The sequence below is a fragment of the Myxine glutinosa genome, chromosome 3 (assembly GCF_964187855.1).
Source record: "Myxine glutinosa chromosome 3, kmMyxGlut1.1, whole genome shotgun sequence".
NCBI classification, from domain to species: Eukaryota; Metazoa; Chordata; class Myxini; order Myxiniformes; family Myxinidae; genus Myxine; species Myxine glutinosa.
Window position 1 is genome coordinate 147,906,773 of NC_136263.1, and position 18,645 is coordinate 147,925,417.

The window sequence follows — 18,645 nt, forward strand, 5'->3', positions numbered from 1 at the left end:
GAGCGCAATTAATGAAACACGAACATCCTCAGCGTAAAGAATGAAACACAAACACCCTGAGTGTAATGAATGAAACACGACCGCCCTGAGCGTAATTAATAAAACACTAATGCCCTGATCGCAATGAATGAAACATGAACGCCTTTGGCATAATGAATGAAACACGAACGCCCTGAGCATAATGAATGAAACACTAACGCCCTGAGCGTAATGAATGAAACACGAACGCCTTTAGTGTAATGAATGAAACACAAACGCCCTGAGCATAATGAATGAAACACTAATGCCCAGAGCGTAATGAATGGAACACAAATGCCTTTAACGTAATGAATGAAACACGAATGCCCTGAGCGTAATGAATGAAACACGAACGCCTTTAACATAATGAATGAAACATTAATGACCTGAGCGTAATGAATGAAACACTAACGCCCTGAGTGTAATGAATGAAACACGAACGCCTTTCGCGTAATGAATGAAACACGAACGCCTTTCGCGTAATGAATGAAACACGACCGCCCTGAGCATAATGAATGAAACACTAAAGCCCTGAGCGTAATGAATGAAACTGAATGCCTCGGGGGCAATGAAATATGCGCTGAGGGCAATGAAACATGCTCTGAGCACAATGAGACATGAACGCACTGAGCATAATGAATGAAACACGAACGCCCTGAGCATAATGAATGAAACACGATTGCCCTGAGCGTCATGAATGAAACAATAATGCCCTGAGCATAATGAATGAAACACGAACGCCTTTCGCGTGATAAATGAAACACGAACACCTTTCGCGTCATGAATGAAACACGAACGCCTTTAGCGTAATGAATGAAACGCGAACGCCCTGAGTGTAATTAATAAAACACTAATGCCCTGATCGCAATGAATGAAACACGAACGCCTTTGGCGTAATGAATGAAACACGAACGCCCTGAGCGTAATGAATGAAACACTAAAGCCCTGAGCGTAATGAATGAAACAGGAACGCCGAGAGCGCAATTGATGAAACACGAACACCCTCAGCATAATGAATGAAACACAAACACCCTGAGTGCAATGAATGAAACACTAACACCCTGAGCGGAATGAGTGAAACACGAACACCCTGAGCGTAATGAATGAAACACTACCACCCTGAGAGAATGAGTGAAACACGAACACCCTGAGCATAATGAATGAAACACTAACAACCTGAGTGGAGTGAGTGAAACATGAACATCCTGAGCGTAATGAATGAAACACAAACACCTTTAGCGTAATGAAAGAAACACAAATGTCCTGAGCGTAATGAATGAAACACGAATGCCTTTTGCATTATGAATGAAACACGAAAGCCCTGAGCATAATGAATGAAACACGAATGCCTTTGGCGTAATGAATGAAACACGAACGCCCTGAGCGTAATGAATGAAACATTCATGCCCTGAGCATAATGAATGAAACACGAAGGCCCTGGGTGCAATGAACGAACGCCCTTGGGGGCAATGAAACATGAAGGGCCTGAACGTAATGAATGAAACACGAATGCCCTGAGCGTAATGCATGAAACATGAATGCCTTCAGCGTAATGAATGAAACACGAACGCCCTTAGCGTAATGAATGAAACACGAACGCCTTTAGTGTAATGAATGAAACACAAACGCCCTGATCATAATGAATGAAACATTAATGCCCTGAGCATAATGAATGAAACATGAAGGCCCTAGGGGCAATGAACGAACGCCCTGGGGGCAATCAAACACGAACGCCATGGGGACAATGAAACACGAAGGCCCTGGGGGCAATGAACGAACGCCCTGGTGGCAATGAAACAAGAAGGCCCTGAGCGCAATGAATGAAACTGAATGCCTCGGGGGCAATGAAATACGCCCTGAGGGGAAAGAAACATGCTCTGAGCACAATGAGACACGAACACACTGAGTGTAATGAATGAAACACGAATGCCTTTTGTGTAATGAATGAAACACGAATGCCCTGAGGGTAATGAATGAAACACGAACGCCATGAGCGTAATGAATGAAACATGGACGCCCTGAACGCAATGAATAAAACACGAACGCCCTGAGCATAATGAATGAAACACGAACGCCCTGAGCATAATGAATGAAACACGATTGCCCTGAGCGTCATGAATGAAACAATAATGCCCTGAGCATAATGAATGAAACACGAACGCCTTTCGCGTGACAAATGAAACACGAACACCTTTCGCGTCATGAATGAAACACGAACGCCTTTAGTGTAATGAATGAAACGCGAACGCCCTGAGTGTAATTAATAAAACACTAATGCCCTGATCGCAATGAATGAAACACGAACGCCTTTGGCGTAATGAATGAAACACGAACGCCCTGAGCGTAATGAATGAAACACTAAAGCCCTGAGCGTATTGAATGAAACAGGAACGCCGAGAGCGCAATTGATGAAACAGGAACACCCTCAGCATAATGAATGAAACACAAACACCCTGAGTGCAATGAATGAAACACTAACACCCTGAGCGGAATGAGTGAAACACGAACACCCTGAGCGTAATGAATGAAACACTACCACCCTGAGAGAATGAGTGAAACACGCACACCCTGAGCATAATGAATGAAACACTAACAACCTGAGTGGAGTGAGTGAAACACGAACATCCTGAGCGTAATGAATGAAACACAAACACCTTTAGCGTAATGAAAGAAACACAAATGTCCTGAGCGTAATGAATGAAACACGAATGCCTTTTGCATAATGAATGAAACACGAAAGCCCTGAGCATAATGAATGAAACACGAATGCCTTTGGCGTAATGAATGAAACACGAACGCCCTGAGCGTAATGAATGAAACATTCATGCCCTGAGCATAATGAATGAAACACGAAGGCCCTGGGTGCAATGAACGAACGCCCTTGGGGCAATGAAACATGAAGGCCTGAACGTAATGAATGAAACACGAATGCCCTGAGCGTAATGAATGAAACATGAATGCCTTCAGCGTAATGAATGAAACACGAACGCCCTTAGCGTAATGAATGAAACACGAACGCCTTTAGTGTAATGAATGAAACACAAACGCCCTGATCATAATGAATGAAACATTAATGCCCTGAGCATAATGAATGAAACATGAAGGCCCTAGGGGCAATGAACGAACGCCCTGGGGGCAATCAAACACGAACGCCGTGGGGACAATGAAACACGAAGGCCCTGAGCGCAATGAATGAAACTGAATGCCTCGGGGGCAATGAAATACGCCCTGAGGGGAAAGAAACATGCTCTGAGCACAATGAGACACGAACACACTGAGTGTAATGAATGAAACACGAATGCCTTTTGTGTAATGAATGAAACACGAATGCCCTGAGGGTAATGAATGAAACACGAACGCCAGGAGCGTAATGAATGAAACATGGACGCCCTGAACGCAAGGAATAAAACACGAACGCCCTGAGCATAATGAATGAAACACGAACGCCCTGAGCTAATGAATGAAACACGATTGCCCTGAGCGTCATGAATGAAACAATAATGCCCTGAGCATAATGAATGAAACACGAACGCCTTTCGCGTGATAAATGAAACACGAACACCTTTCGCGTCATGAATGAAACACGAACGCCTTTAGCGTAATGAATGAAACGCGAACGCCCTGAGTGTAATTAATAAAACACTAATGCCCTGATCGCAATGAATGAAACACGAACGCCTTTGGCATAATGAATGAAACACGAACGCCCTGAGCGTAATGAATGAAACACTAACGCCCTGAGCGTAATGAATGAAACAGGAATGCCGAGAGCGCAATTGATGAAACACGAACACCCTCAGCATAATGAATGAAACACAAACACCCTGAGTGCAATGAGTGAAACACGAACACCCTGAGCGTAATGAATGAAACACTACCACCCTGAGAGAATGAGTGAAACACGAACACCCTGAGCATAATGAATGAAACACTAACAACCTGAGTGGAGTGAGTGAAACACGAACATCCTGAGCGTAATGAATGAAACACAAACACCTTTAGCGTAATGAAAGAAACACAAATGTCCTGAGCGTAATGAATGAAACACGAATGCCTTTTGCATAATGAATGAAACACGAATGCCCTGAGCATAATTAATGAAACATGAAGGCCCTGGGGGCAATGAACGAACGCCCTGGGGGCAATGAAACACAAAGGCCGTGGGGACAATGAACGAACGCCCTGGGGGCAATGAAACACGAAGGCCCTGGGGGCAATGAACGAACGCCTTGGCGGCAATGAAACACGAAGGCCCTGAGCACAACGAATGAAACTGAATGCCTCGGGGGCAAGGAAATACGCCCTGAGGGCAAAGAAACATGCTCTGAGCACAATGAGACACGAACGCACTGAGCGTAATGAATGAAACACGAACGCCCTGAGCATAATGAATGAAACACGAATGCCCTGAGCGTAATGAATGAAACAATAACGCCCTGAGCGTAATGAATGAAACACGAACGCCTTCAGTGTAATGAATGAAAAACAAACGCCCTGAGCATAATTAATGAAACACTAATGCCCTGATCGCAATGAATGAAACACGAACGCCTTTTGCATAATGAATGAAACACAAACGCCCTGAGCTTAATGAATGAAACACGAACGCCTTTCGCATAATGAATGAAACACGAACGCCCTGAGTGTAATGAATGAAACACTAAAGCCCTGAGCGTAATGAATGAAACAGGAACGCCGAGAGCGCAATTAATGAAACACGAACATCCTCAGCGTAAAGAATGAAACACAAACACCCTGAGTGTAATGAATGAAACAGGACCGCCCTGAGCGTAATTAATAAAACACTAATGCCCTGATCGCAATGAATGAAACATGAACGCCTTTGGCATAATGAATGAAACACGAACGCCCTGAGCGTAATGAATGAAACACTAACGCCCTGAGCGTAATGAATGAAACACGAACGCCTTTAGTGTAATGAATGAAACACAAACGCCCTGAGCATAATGAATGAAACACTAATGCCCAGAGCGTAATGAATGGAACACAAATGCCTTTAACGTAATGAATGAAACACGAATGCCCTGAGCGTAATGAATGAAACACGAACGCCTTTAACATAATGAATGAAACATTAATGACCTGAGCGTAATGAATGAAACACTAACGCCCTGAGTGTAATGAATGAAACACGAACGCCTTTCGCGTAATGAATGAAACACGAACGCCTTTCGCGTAATGAATGAAACACGACCGCCCTGAGCGTAATGAATGAAACACTAAAGCCCTGAGCATAATGAATGAAACTAAATGCCTCGGGGGCAATGAAATATGCGCTGAGGGCAATGAAACATGCTCTGAGCACAATGAGACATGAACGCACTGAGCATAATGAATGAAACACGAACGCCCTGAGCGTAATGAATGAAACACGATTGCCCTGAGCATCATGAATGAAACATTAATGCCCTGAGCATAATGAATGAAACACGAACGCCTTTCGCGTGATAAATGAAACACGAACACCTTTCGCGTCATGAATGAAACACGAACGCCTTTAGCGTAATGAATGAAACGCGAACGCCCTGAGTGTAATTAATAAAACACTAATGCCCTGATCGCAATGAATGAAACACGAACGCCTTTGGCGTAATGAATGAAACACGAACGCCCTGAGCGTAATGAATGAAACACTAAAGCCCTGAGCGTAATGAATGAAACAGGAACGCCGAGAGCGCAATTGATGAAACACGAACTCCCTCAGCATAATGAATGAAACACAAACACCCTGAGTGCAATGAATGAAACACTAACACCCTGAGCGGAATGAGTGAAACACGAACACCCTGAGCGTAATGAATGAAACACTACCACCCTGAGAGAATGAGTGAAACACGAACACCCTGAGCATAATGAATGAAACACTAACAACCTGAGTGGAGTGAGTGAAACATGAACATCCTGAGCGTAATGAATGAAACACAAACACCTTTAGCGTAATGAAAGAAACACAAATGTCCTGAGCGTAATGAATGAAACACGAATGCCTTTTGCATAATGAATGAAACACGAAAGCCCTGAGCATAATGAATGAAACACGAATGCCTTTGGCGTAATGAATGAAACACGAACGCCCTGAGCGTAATGAATGAAACATTCATGCCCTGAGCATAATGAATGAAACACGAAGGCCCTGGGTGCAATGAACGAACGCCCTTGGGGCAATGAAACATGAAGGGCCTGAACGTAATGAATGAAACACGAATGCCCTGAGCGTAATGCATGAAACATGAATGCCTTCAGCGTAATGAATGAAACACGAACGCCCTTAGCGTAATGAATGAAACACGAACGCCTTTAGTGTAATGAATGAAACACAAACGCCCTGATCATAATGAATGAAACATTAATGCCCTGAGCATAATGAATGAAACATGAAGGCCCTAGGGGCAATGAACGAACGCCCTGGGGGCAATCAAACACGAACGCCGTGGGGACAATGAAACACGAAGGCCCTGGGGGCAATGAACGAACGCCCTGGTGGCAATGAAACAAGAAGGCCCTGAGCGCAATGAATGAAACTGAATGCCTCGGGGGCAATGAAATACGCCCTGAGGGGAAAGAAACATGCTCTGAGCACAATGAGACACGAACACACTGAGTGTAATGAATGAAACACGAATGCCTTTTGTGTAATGAATGAAACACGAATGCCCTGAGGGTAATGAATGAAACACGAACGCCATGAGCGTAATGAATGAAACATGGACGCCCTGAACGCAATGAATAAAACACGAACGCCCTGAGCATAATGAATGAAACACGAACGCCCTGAGCATAATGAATGAAACACGATTGCCCTGAGCGTCATGAATGAAACAATAATGCCCTGAGCATAATGAATGAAACACGAACGCCTTTCGCGTGATAAATGAAACACGAACACCTTTCGCGTCATGAATGAAACACGAACGCCTTTAGTGTAATGAATGAAACGCGAACGCCCTGAGTGTAATTAATAAAACACTAATGCCCTGATCGCAATGAATGAAACACGAACGCCTTTGGCGTAATGAATGAAACACGAACGCCCTGAGCGTAATGAATGAAACACTAAAGCCCTGAGCGTATTGAATGAAACAGGAACGCCGAGAGCGCAATTGATGAAACAGGAACACCCTCAGCATAATGAATGAAACACAAACACCCTGAGTGCAATGAATGAAACACTAACACCCTGAGCGGAATGAGTGAAACACGAACACCCTGAGCGTAATGAATGAAACACTACCACCCTGAGAGAATGAGTGAAACACGAACACCCTGAGCATAATGAATGAAACACTAACAACCTGAGTGGAGTGAGTGAAACACGAACATCCTGAGCGTAATGAATGAAACACAAACACCTTTAGCGTAATGAAAGAAACACAAATGTCCTGAGCGTAATGAATGAAACACGAATGCCTTTTGCATAATGAATGAAACACGAAAGCCCTGAGCATAATGAATGAAACACGAATGCCTTTGGCGTAATGAATGAAACACGAACGCCCTGAGCGTAATGAATGAAACATTCATGCCCTGAGCATAATGAATGAAACACGAAGGCCCTGGGTGCAATGAACGAACGCCCTTGGGGCAATGAAACATGAAGGGCCTGAACGTAATGAATGAAACACGAATGCCCTGAGCGTAATGAATGAAACATGAATGCCTTCAGCGTAATGAATGAAACACGAACGCCCTTAGCGTAATGAATGAAACACGAACGCCTTTAGTGTAATGAATGAAACACAAACGCCCTGATCATAATGAATGAAACATTAATGCCCTGAGCATAATGAATGAAACATGAAGGCCCTAGGGGCAATGAACGAACGCCCTGGGGGCAATCAAACACGAACGCCGTGGGGACAATGAAACACGAAGGCCCTGAGCGCAATGAATGAAACTGAATGCCTCGGGGGCAATGAAATACGCCCTGAGGGGAAAGAAACATGCTCTGAGCACAATGAGACACGAACACACTGAGTGTAATGAATGAAACACGAATGCCTTTTGTGTAATGAATGAAACACGAATGCCCTGAGGGTAATGAATGAAACACGAACGCCAGGAGCGTAATGAATGAAACATGGACGCCCTGAACGCAATGAATAAAACACGAACGCCCTGAGCATAATGAATGAAACACGAACGCCCTGAGCATAATGAATGAAACACGATTGCCCTGAGCGTCATGAATGAAACAATAATGCCCTGAGCATAATGAATGAAACACGAACGCCTTTCGCGTGATAAATGAAACACGAACACCTTTCGCGTCATGAATGAAACACGAACGCCTTTAGCGTAATGAATGAAACGCGAACGCCCTGAGTGTAATTAATAAAACACTAATGCCCTGATCGCAATGAATGAAACACGAACGCCTTTGGAATAATGAATGAAACACGAACGCCCTGAGCGTAATGAATGAAACACTAACGCCCTGAGCGTAATGAATGAAACAGGAATGCCGAGAGCGCAATTGATGAAACACGAACACCCTCAGCATAATGAATGAAACACAAACACCCTGAGTGCAATGAATGAAACACTAACACCCTGAGCAGAATGAGTGAAACACGAACACCCTGAGCGTAATGAATGAAACACTACCACCCTGAGAGAATGAGTGAAACACGAACACCCTGAGCATAATGAATGAAACACTAACAACCTGAGTGGAGTGAGTGAAACACGAACATCCTGAGCGTAATGAATGAAACACAAACACCTTTAGCGTAATGAAAGAAACACAAATGTCCTGAGCGTAATGAATGAAACACGAATGCCTTTTGCATAATGAATGAAACACGAATGCCCTGAGCATAATTAATGAAACATGAAGGCCCTGGGGGCAATGAACGAACGCCCTGGGGGCAATGAAACACAAAGGCCGTGGGGACAATGAACGAACGCCCTGGGGGCAATGAAACACGAAGGCCCTGGGGGCAATGAACGAACGCCTTGGCGGCAATGAAACACGAAGGCCCTGAGCACAACGAATGAAACTGAATGCCTCGGGGGCAAGGAAATACGCCCTGAGGGCAAAGAAACATGCTCTGAGCACAATGAGACACGAACGCACTGAGCGTAATGAATGAAACACGAACGCCCTGAGCATAATGAATGAAACACGAATGCCCTGAGCGTAATGAATGAAACAATAACGCCCTGAGCGTAATGAATGAAACACGAACGCCTTCAGTGTAATGAATGAAAAACAAACGCCCTGAGCATAATTAATGAAACACTAATGCCCTGATCGCAATGAATGAAACACGAACGCCTTTGGCATAATGAATGAAACACAAACGCCCTGAGCATAATGAATGAAACACTAACGCCCTGAGCATAATGAATGAAACACGAACGCCTTCAGTGTAATGAATGAAAAACAAACGCCCTGAGCATAATGAATGAAACACTAATGCCCAGAGCGTAATGAATGGAACACAAATGCCTTTCACGTAATGAATGAAACATGAATGCCCTGAGCGTAATGAATGAAACACGAACGCCTTTAACATAATGAATGAAACATTAATGCCCTGAGTGTAATGAATGAAACACTAACGCTCTGAGCTTAATGAATGAAACACGAACGCCTTTCGCATAATGAATGAAACACGAACGCCCTGAGTGTAATGAATGAAACACTAAAGCCCTGAGCGTAATGAATGAAACAGGAACGCCGAGAGCGCAATTAATGAAACACGAACATCCTCAGCGTAAAGAATGAAACACAAACACCCTGAGTGTAATGAATGAAACACGACCGCCCTGAGCGTAATTAATAAAACACTAATGCCCTGATCGCAATGAATGAAACATGAACGCCTTTGGCATAATGAATGAAACACGAACGCCCTGAGCGTAATGAATGAAACACTAACGCCCTGAGCGTAATGAATGAAACACGAACGCCTTTAGTGTAATGAATGAAACACAAACGCCCTGAGCATAATGAATGAAACACTAATGCCCAGAGCGTAATGAATGGAACACAAATGCCTTTAACGTAATGAATGAAACACGAATGCCCTGAGCGTAATGAATGAAACACGAACGCCTTTAACATAATGAATGAAACATTAATGACCTGAGCGTAATGAATGAAACACTAACGCCCTGAGTGTAATGAATGAAACACGAACGCCTTTCGCGTAATGAATGAAACACGAACGCCTTTCCCGTAATGAATGAAACACGACCGCCCTGAGCGTAATGAATGAAACACTAAAGCCCTGAGCGTAATGAATGAAACTAAATGCCTCGGGGGCAATGAAATATGCGCTGAGGGCAATGAAACATGCTCTGAGCACAATGAGACATGAACGCACTGAGCATAATGAATGAAACACGAACGCCCTGAGCGTAATGAATGAAACACGATTGCCCTGAGCGTCATGAATGAAACAATAATGCCCTGAGCATAATGAATGAAACACGAACGCCTTTCGCGTGATAAATGAAACACGAACACCTTTCGCGTCATGAATGAAACACGAACGCCTTTAGCGTAATGAATGAAACGCGAACGCCCTGAGTGTAATTAATAAAACACTAATGCCCTGATCGCAATGAATGAAACACGAACGCCTTTGGCGTAATGAATGAAACACGAACGCCCTGAGCGTAATGAATGAAACACTAAAGCCCTGAGCGTAATGAATGAAACAGGAACGCCGAGAGCGCAATTGATGAAACACGAACACCCTCAGCATAATGAATGAAACACAAACACCCTGAGTGCAATGAATGAAACACTAACACCCTGAGCGGAATGAGTGAAACACGAACACCCTGAGCGTAATGAATGAAACACTACCACCCTGAGAGAATGAGTGAAACACGAACACCCTGAGCATAATGAATGAAACACTAACAACCTGAGTGGAGTGAGTGAAACATGAACATCCTGAGCGTAATGAATGAAACACAAACACCTTTAGCGTAATGAAAGAAACACAAATGTCCTGAGCGTAATGAATGAAACACGAATGCCTTTTGCATAATGAATGAAACACGAAAGCCCTGAGCATAATGAATGAAACACGAATGCCTTTGGCGTAATGAATGAAACACGAACGCCCTGAGCGTAATGAATGAAACATTCATGCCCTGAGCATAATGAATGAAACACGAAGGCCCTGGGTGCAATGAACGAACGCCCTTGGGGCAATGAAACATGAAGGGCCTGAACGTAATGAATGAAACACGAATGCCCTGAGCGTAATGCATGAAACATGAATGCCTTCAGCGTAATGAATGAAACACGAACGCCCTTAGCGTAATGAATGAAACACGAACGCCTTTAGTGTAATGAATGAAACACAAACGCCCTGATCATAATGAATGAAACATTAATGCCCTGAGCATAATGAATGAAACATGAAGGCCCTAGGGGCAATGAACGAACGCCCTGGGGGCAATCAAACACGAACGCCGTGGGGACAATGAAACACGAAGGCCCTGGGGGCAATGAACGAACGCCCTGGTGGCAATGAAACAAGAAGGCCCTGAGCGCAATGAATGAAACTGAATGCCTCGGGGGCAATGAAATACGCCCTGAGGGGAAAGAAACATGCTCTGAGCACAATGAGACACGAACACACTGAGTGTAATGAATGAAACACGAATGCCTTTTGTGTAATGAATGAAACACGAATGCCCTGAGGGTAATGAATGAAACACGAACGCCATGAGCGTAATGAATGAAACATGGACGCCCTGAACGCAATGAATAAAACACGAACGCCCTGAGCATAATGAATGAAACACGAACGCCCTGAGCATAATGAATGAAACACGATTGCCCTGAGCGTCATGAATGAAACAATAATGCCCTGAGCATAATGAATGAAACACGAACGCCTTTCACGTGATAAATGAAACACGAACACCTTTCGCGTCATGAATGAAACACGAACGCCTTTAGTGTAATGAATGAAACGCGAACGCCCTGAGTGTAATTAATAAAACACTAATGCCCTGATCGCAATGAATGAAACACGAACGCCTTTGGCGTAATGAATGAAACACGAACGCCCTGAGCGTAATGAATGAAACACTAAAGCCCTGAGCGTATTGAATGAAACAGGAACGCCGAGAGCGCAATTGATGAAACAGGAACACCCTCAGCATAATGAATGAAACACAAACACCCTGAGTGCAATGAATGAAACACTAACACCCTGAGCAGAATGAGTGAAACACGAACACCCTGAGCGTAATGAATGAAACACTACCACCCTGAGAGAATGAGTGAAACACGAACACCCTGAGCATAATGAATGAAACACGAACAACCTGAGTGGAGTGAGTGAAACACGAACATCCTGAGCGTAATGAATGAAACACAAACACCTTTAGCGTAATGAAAGAAACACAAATGTCCTGAGCGTAATGAATGAAACACGAATGCCTTTTGCATAATGAATGAAACACGAAAGCCCTGAGCATAATGAATGAAACACGAATGCCTTTGGCGTAATGAATGAAACACGAACGCCCTGAGCGTAATGAATGAAACATTCATGCCCTGAGCATAATGAATGAAACACGAAGGCCCTGGGTGCAATGAACGAACGCCCTTGGGGCAATGAAACATGAAGGGCCTGAACGTAATGAATGAAACACGAATGCCCTGAGCGTAATGAATGAAACATGAATGCCTTCAGCGTAATGAATGAAACACGAACGCCCTTAGCGTAATGAATGAAACACGAACGCCTTTAGTGTAATGAATGAAACACAAACGCCCTGATCATAATGAATGAAACATTAATGCCCTGAGCATAATGAATGAAACATGAAGGCCCTAGGGGCAATGAACGAACGCCCTGGGGGCAATCAAACACGAACGCCGTGGGGACAATGAAACACGAATGCCCTGGGGGCAATGAACGAACGCCCTGGTGGCAATGAAACAAGAAGGCCCTGAGCGCAATGAATGAAACTGAATGCCTCGGGGGCAATGAAATACGCCCTGAGGGGAAAGAAACATGCTCTGAGCACAATGAGACACGAACACACTGAGTGTAATGAATGAAACACGAATGCCTTTTGTGTAATGAATGAAACACGAATGCCCTGAGGGTAATGAATGAAACACGAACGCCATGAGCGTAATGAATGAAACATGGACGCCCTGAACGCAATGAATAAAACACGAACGCCCTGAGCATAATGAATGAAACACGAACGCCCTGAGCATAATGAATGAAACACGATTGCCCTGAGCGTCATGAATGAAACAATAATGCCCTGAGCATAATGAATGAAACACGAACGCCTTTCGCGTGATAAATGAAACACGAACACCTTTCGCGTCATGAATGAAACACGAACGCCTTTAGCGTAATGAATGAAACGCGAACGCCCTGAGTGTAATTAATAAAACACTAATGCCCTGATCGCAATGAATGAAACACGAACGCCTTTGGCATAATGAATGAAACACGAACGCCCTGAGCGTAATGAATGAAACACTAACGCCCTGAGCGTAATGAATGAAACAGGAATGCCGAGAGTGCAATTGATGAAACACGAACACCCTCAGCATAATGAATGAAACACAAACACCCTGAGTGCAATGAATGAAACACTAACACCCTGAGCAGAATGAGTGAAACACGAACACCCTGAGCGTAATGAATGAAACACTACAACCCTGAGAGAATGAGTGAAACACGAACACCCTGAGCATAATGAATGAAACACTAACAAACTGAGTGGAGTGAGTGAAACACGAACATCCTGAGCGTAATGAATGAAACACAAACACCTTTAGCGTAATGAAAGAAACACAAATGTCCTGAGCGTAATGAATGAAACACGAATGCCTTTTGCATAATGAATGAAACACGAAAGCCCTGAGCATAATGAATGAAACACGAATGCCTTTGGCGTAATGAATGAAACACGAACGCCCTGAGCGTAATGAATGAAACATTCATGCCCTGAGCATAATGAATGAAACACGAAGGCCCTGGGTGCAATGAACGAACGCCCTTGGGGCAATGAAACATGAAGGGCCTGAACGTAATGAATGAAACACGAATGCCCTGAGCGTAATGAATGAAACACGAATGCCTTCAGCGTAATGAATGAAACACGAACGCCCTTAGCGTAATGAATGAAACACGAACGCCTTTAGTGTAATGAATGAAACACAAACGCCCTGATCATAATGAATGAAACACGAATGCCCTGAGCGAAATGAATGAAACATGAAGGCCCTCGGGGCATTGAACGAACGCCCTGGGGGCAATCAAACACGAACGCCGTGGGGACAATGAAACACGAAGGCCCTGGGGGCAATGAACGAACGCCCTGGTGGCAATGAAACAAGAAGGCCCTGAGCGCAATGAATGAAACTGAATGCCTCGGTGGCAATGAAATACGCCCTGAGGGCAAAGAAACATGCTCTGAGCACAATGAGACACGAACACACTGAGTGTAATGAATGAAACACGAATGCCCTGAGCGTAATGAATGAAACATGAACGCTTTTACCTTAATGAATGAAACACGAACGCCCTGAGCATAATGAATGAAACATTAATGCCCTGAGCATAATGAATGAAACATGAAGGCCCTGGGGGGCAATGAATGAAGGCCCTGGGGGCAATGAAACACGAAGGCCGTGGGGACAATGAACGAAGGCCCTGGGGGCAATCAAACACGAGGCCCTGGTGTCGATGAACGAACGCCCTGGCGGCAATGAAACACGAAGGCGCTGAGCGCAATGAATGAAACTGAATGTTTCGGGGGCAATGGAATACGCCCTGAGGGCAAAGAAACATGCTCTGAGCACAATGAGACACGAACGCACTGAGCGTAATGAATGAAACACGAATGCCCTGAGTGTAATGAATGAAACATGAACGCTTTTAGCTTAATGAATGAAACACGAACGCCCTGAGCATAATCAATGAAACACGATCGCCCTGAGCATAATGAATGAAACACGTATGCCTTTAGCGAAATGAATAAAACACAACGACCTGAGCGGAATGAATGAAACACGAATGCACTGAGCGTAATGAATGAAACATTAATGCCCTGAGCCTAATGAATGAAACACGAAGGCCCGGGGGGGGGGGCAGAGAACGAACGCCCTGTGGGCAATGAAACACGATGGGCCTGAACGTAATGAGTGAAATACGAACGCCATGAGCGTAATGAATGAAACACGAATGCCCTGAACGCAATGAATAAAACATTAATGCGCTGAGCATAATTAATGAAACATGAGGCCCTGGGGGCAATGAACGAACGCCCTGGGGGCAATGAAACACAAAGGCCGTGGGGACAATGAACGAACGCCCTGGGGGCAATGAAACACGAAGGCCCTGGGGGCAATGAACGAACGCCTTGGCAGCAATGAAACACGAAGGCCCTGAGCACAATGAAGGAAACTGAATGCCTCGGGGGCAAGGAACTACGCCCTGAGGGCAAAGAAACATGCTCTGAGCACAATGAGACAAGAACGCACTGAGCGTAATGAATGAAACACGAATGCCCTGAGCGTAATGAATGAAACACGAGTGCCCTGAGCGTAATGAATGAAACACGAATGCCCTGAGCGTAATGAATGAAACACGAACGCCTTTCACGTAATGACTGAAACACGAACACCTTTCACGTAGTGAATGAAACACGAACGCCTTTAGCTTAATGAATGAAACACGAACGCCCTGAGCGTAATTAATGAAACACTAATGCCCTGATCGCAATGAATGAAACACGAACGCCTTTGGCATAATGAATGAAACACGAACGCCCTGAGTGTAATGAATGAACCACTAACGCCCTGAGCGTAATGAATGAAACACGAACGCCTTTAGTGTAATGAATGAAAAACAAACGCTCTCAGCGTAATGAATGAAACACCTATTCCCAGAGCGGAATGAATGGAACACAAATGCCTTTAACGTAATGAATGAAACATGAATGCCCTGAGCGTAATGAATGAAACACGAACGCCTTTAACATAATGAATGAAACATTAATGCCCTGAGCGTAATGAATGAAACACTAACGCCCTGAGCGTAATGAATGAAACACGAATGCCTTTCGCAAGATGAATGAAACACGAACGCCCTGAGCGTAATGAATGAAACACTAATGCCCTGAGCGTAATGAATGAAACACGCACGCCCTGAGCGTCATGAATGAAACACTAAAGCCCTGAGCATAATGAATGAAACAGGAACGCCGAGAGCACAATTAATGAAACACGAACACGCTCAGCGTAATGAATGAAACACAAACACCCTGAGTGTAATGAATGAAACACGAACGCCCTGAGCGTAATTAATAAAACACTAATGCCCTGATCGCAATGAATGAAACACGAAGGCCCGGCGGGGGGGGGGGGGGCAATGAACGAACGCCCTGGGGGCAATGAAACACGAAAGCCGTGGGGACAATACACGAACGCCCTGGGGGCAATGAAACACGAAGGCCCTGGGGTCAATGAACGAACGCCTTGGCGGCAATGAAAAACGAAGTCCGCGAGTGCAGTGAATGAAACTGAATGCCTCGGGGGCAATGAAATATGCCCTGAAGGCAATGAAACATGCTCTGAGCACAATGAGACACGAACGCACTGAGCGTAATTAATCAAACACGAATGCCTTTAGCGTAATGAATGAAACACGAACGCCCTCGTCATAATGAATGAAACACACTCGCCCTGAGTGCAATGAATGAAACACGAACACCCTGAACGCAATGAATAAAACACGAACGCCCTGAGCATAATGAATGAAACACGAATGCCCTGAGCATAATGAATGAAACATTAATGCACTGAGCATAATGAATGAAACATGAAGGCCCTCGGGGCAATGAACGAACGCCCTGGGGGCAATCAAGCACGAACGCGGCGGGGACAATGAAACACGAAGGCCCTGGGGGCAATGAAGGAACACCCTGGTGGCAATGAAACAAGAAGGCCCTGAGCGCAATGAATGAAACTGAATGCCTCGGGGGCAATGAAATACGCCCTGAGGGCAAAGAAACATGCTCTGAGCACAATGAGACACGAACACACTGAGTGTAATGAATGAAACACGAATGGCTTTTGTGTAATGAATGAAACACGAATGCCCTGAGGGTAATGAATGAAACACGAACGCCATGAGCGTAATGAATGAAACATGGACGCCCTGAACGCGATGAATAAAACACGAACGCCCTGAGCATAATGAATGAAACACGAACGCCCTTAGCATAATGAATGAAACATTAATGCCCTGAGCATAATGAATGAAACATGAAGGCCCTGGGGGCAATGAATGAACGCCCTGGGGGCAATGAAACACGAAGGCTGTGGGGACAATGAACGAACGCCCTGGGGGCAATGAAACACGAAGGCCCTGGGGTCGGTGAACGAACGCCCTGGCGGCAATGAAACACGAACTCCCTGAGCGCAATGAATGAAACTGAATGTTTCGGGGGCAACGAAATACGCCCTGAGGGCAAAGAAACATGCTCTGAGCACAATGAGACACGAACGCACTGAGCGTAATGAATGAAACACGAATGCCCTGAGCGTAATGAATGAAACATGAACGTCTTTAGCTTAATGAATGAAACACGAACGCCCTGAGCATAATCAATGAAACACGAATGCCCTGAGCATAATGAATGAAACGTTAACGCCCTGAGCATAATGAATGAAACACGTATGCCTTTAGCGAAATGAATAAAACACGAACGACCTGAGCGTAATGAATGAAACACGAATGCCCTGAACGTAATGAATGAAACATTAATGCCCTGAGCCTAATGAATGAAACACGAAGGCCCGCGGGGGGGGGGGGGGGCAATGAACGACCGCCCTGGGGGCAATGAAACACGAAGGGCCTGAACGTAATGAGTGAAATACGAACACCCTGACCGTAATGAATGAAACACGAATGCCTTCAGCGTAATGAATGAAACACGAATGCCCTTAGCATAATGAATGAAACACGAACGCCCTGAGCATAATGAATGAAACACACTCGCCCTGAGCGTAATGAATGAAACACGAATGCCCTGAGCATAATTAATGAAACATGAAGGCCCTGGGGGCAATGAACGAACGCCCTGGGGGCAATGAAACACAAAGGCCGTGGGGACAATGAACGAACGCCCTGGGGGCAATGAAACACGAAGGCCCTGGGGGCAATGAACGAACGCCTTGGCGGCAATGAAACACGAAGGCCCTGAGCACAATGAATGAAACTGAATGCCTCGGGGGCAAGGAAATACGCCCTGAGGGCAAAGAAACATGCTCTGAGCACAATGAGACACGAACGCACTGAGCGTAATGAATGAACCACGAACGCCCTGAGCATAATGAATGAAACACGAATGCCCTGAGCGTAATGAATGAAACAATAACGCCCTGAGCGTAATGAATGAAACACGAACGCCTTCAGTGTAATGAATGAAAAACAAACGCCCTGAGCATAATTAATGAAACACTAATGCCCTGATCGCAATGAATGAAACACGAACGCCTTTGGCATAATGAATGAAACACAAACGCCCTGAGCATAATGAATGAAACACTAACGCCCTGAGCATAATGAATGAAACACGAACGCCTTCAGTGTA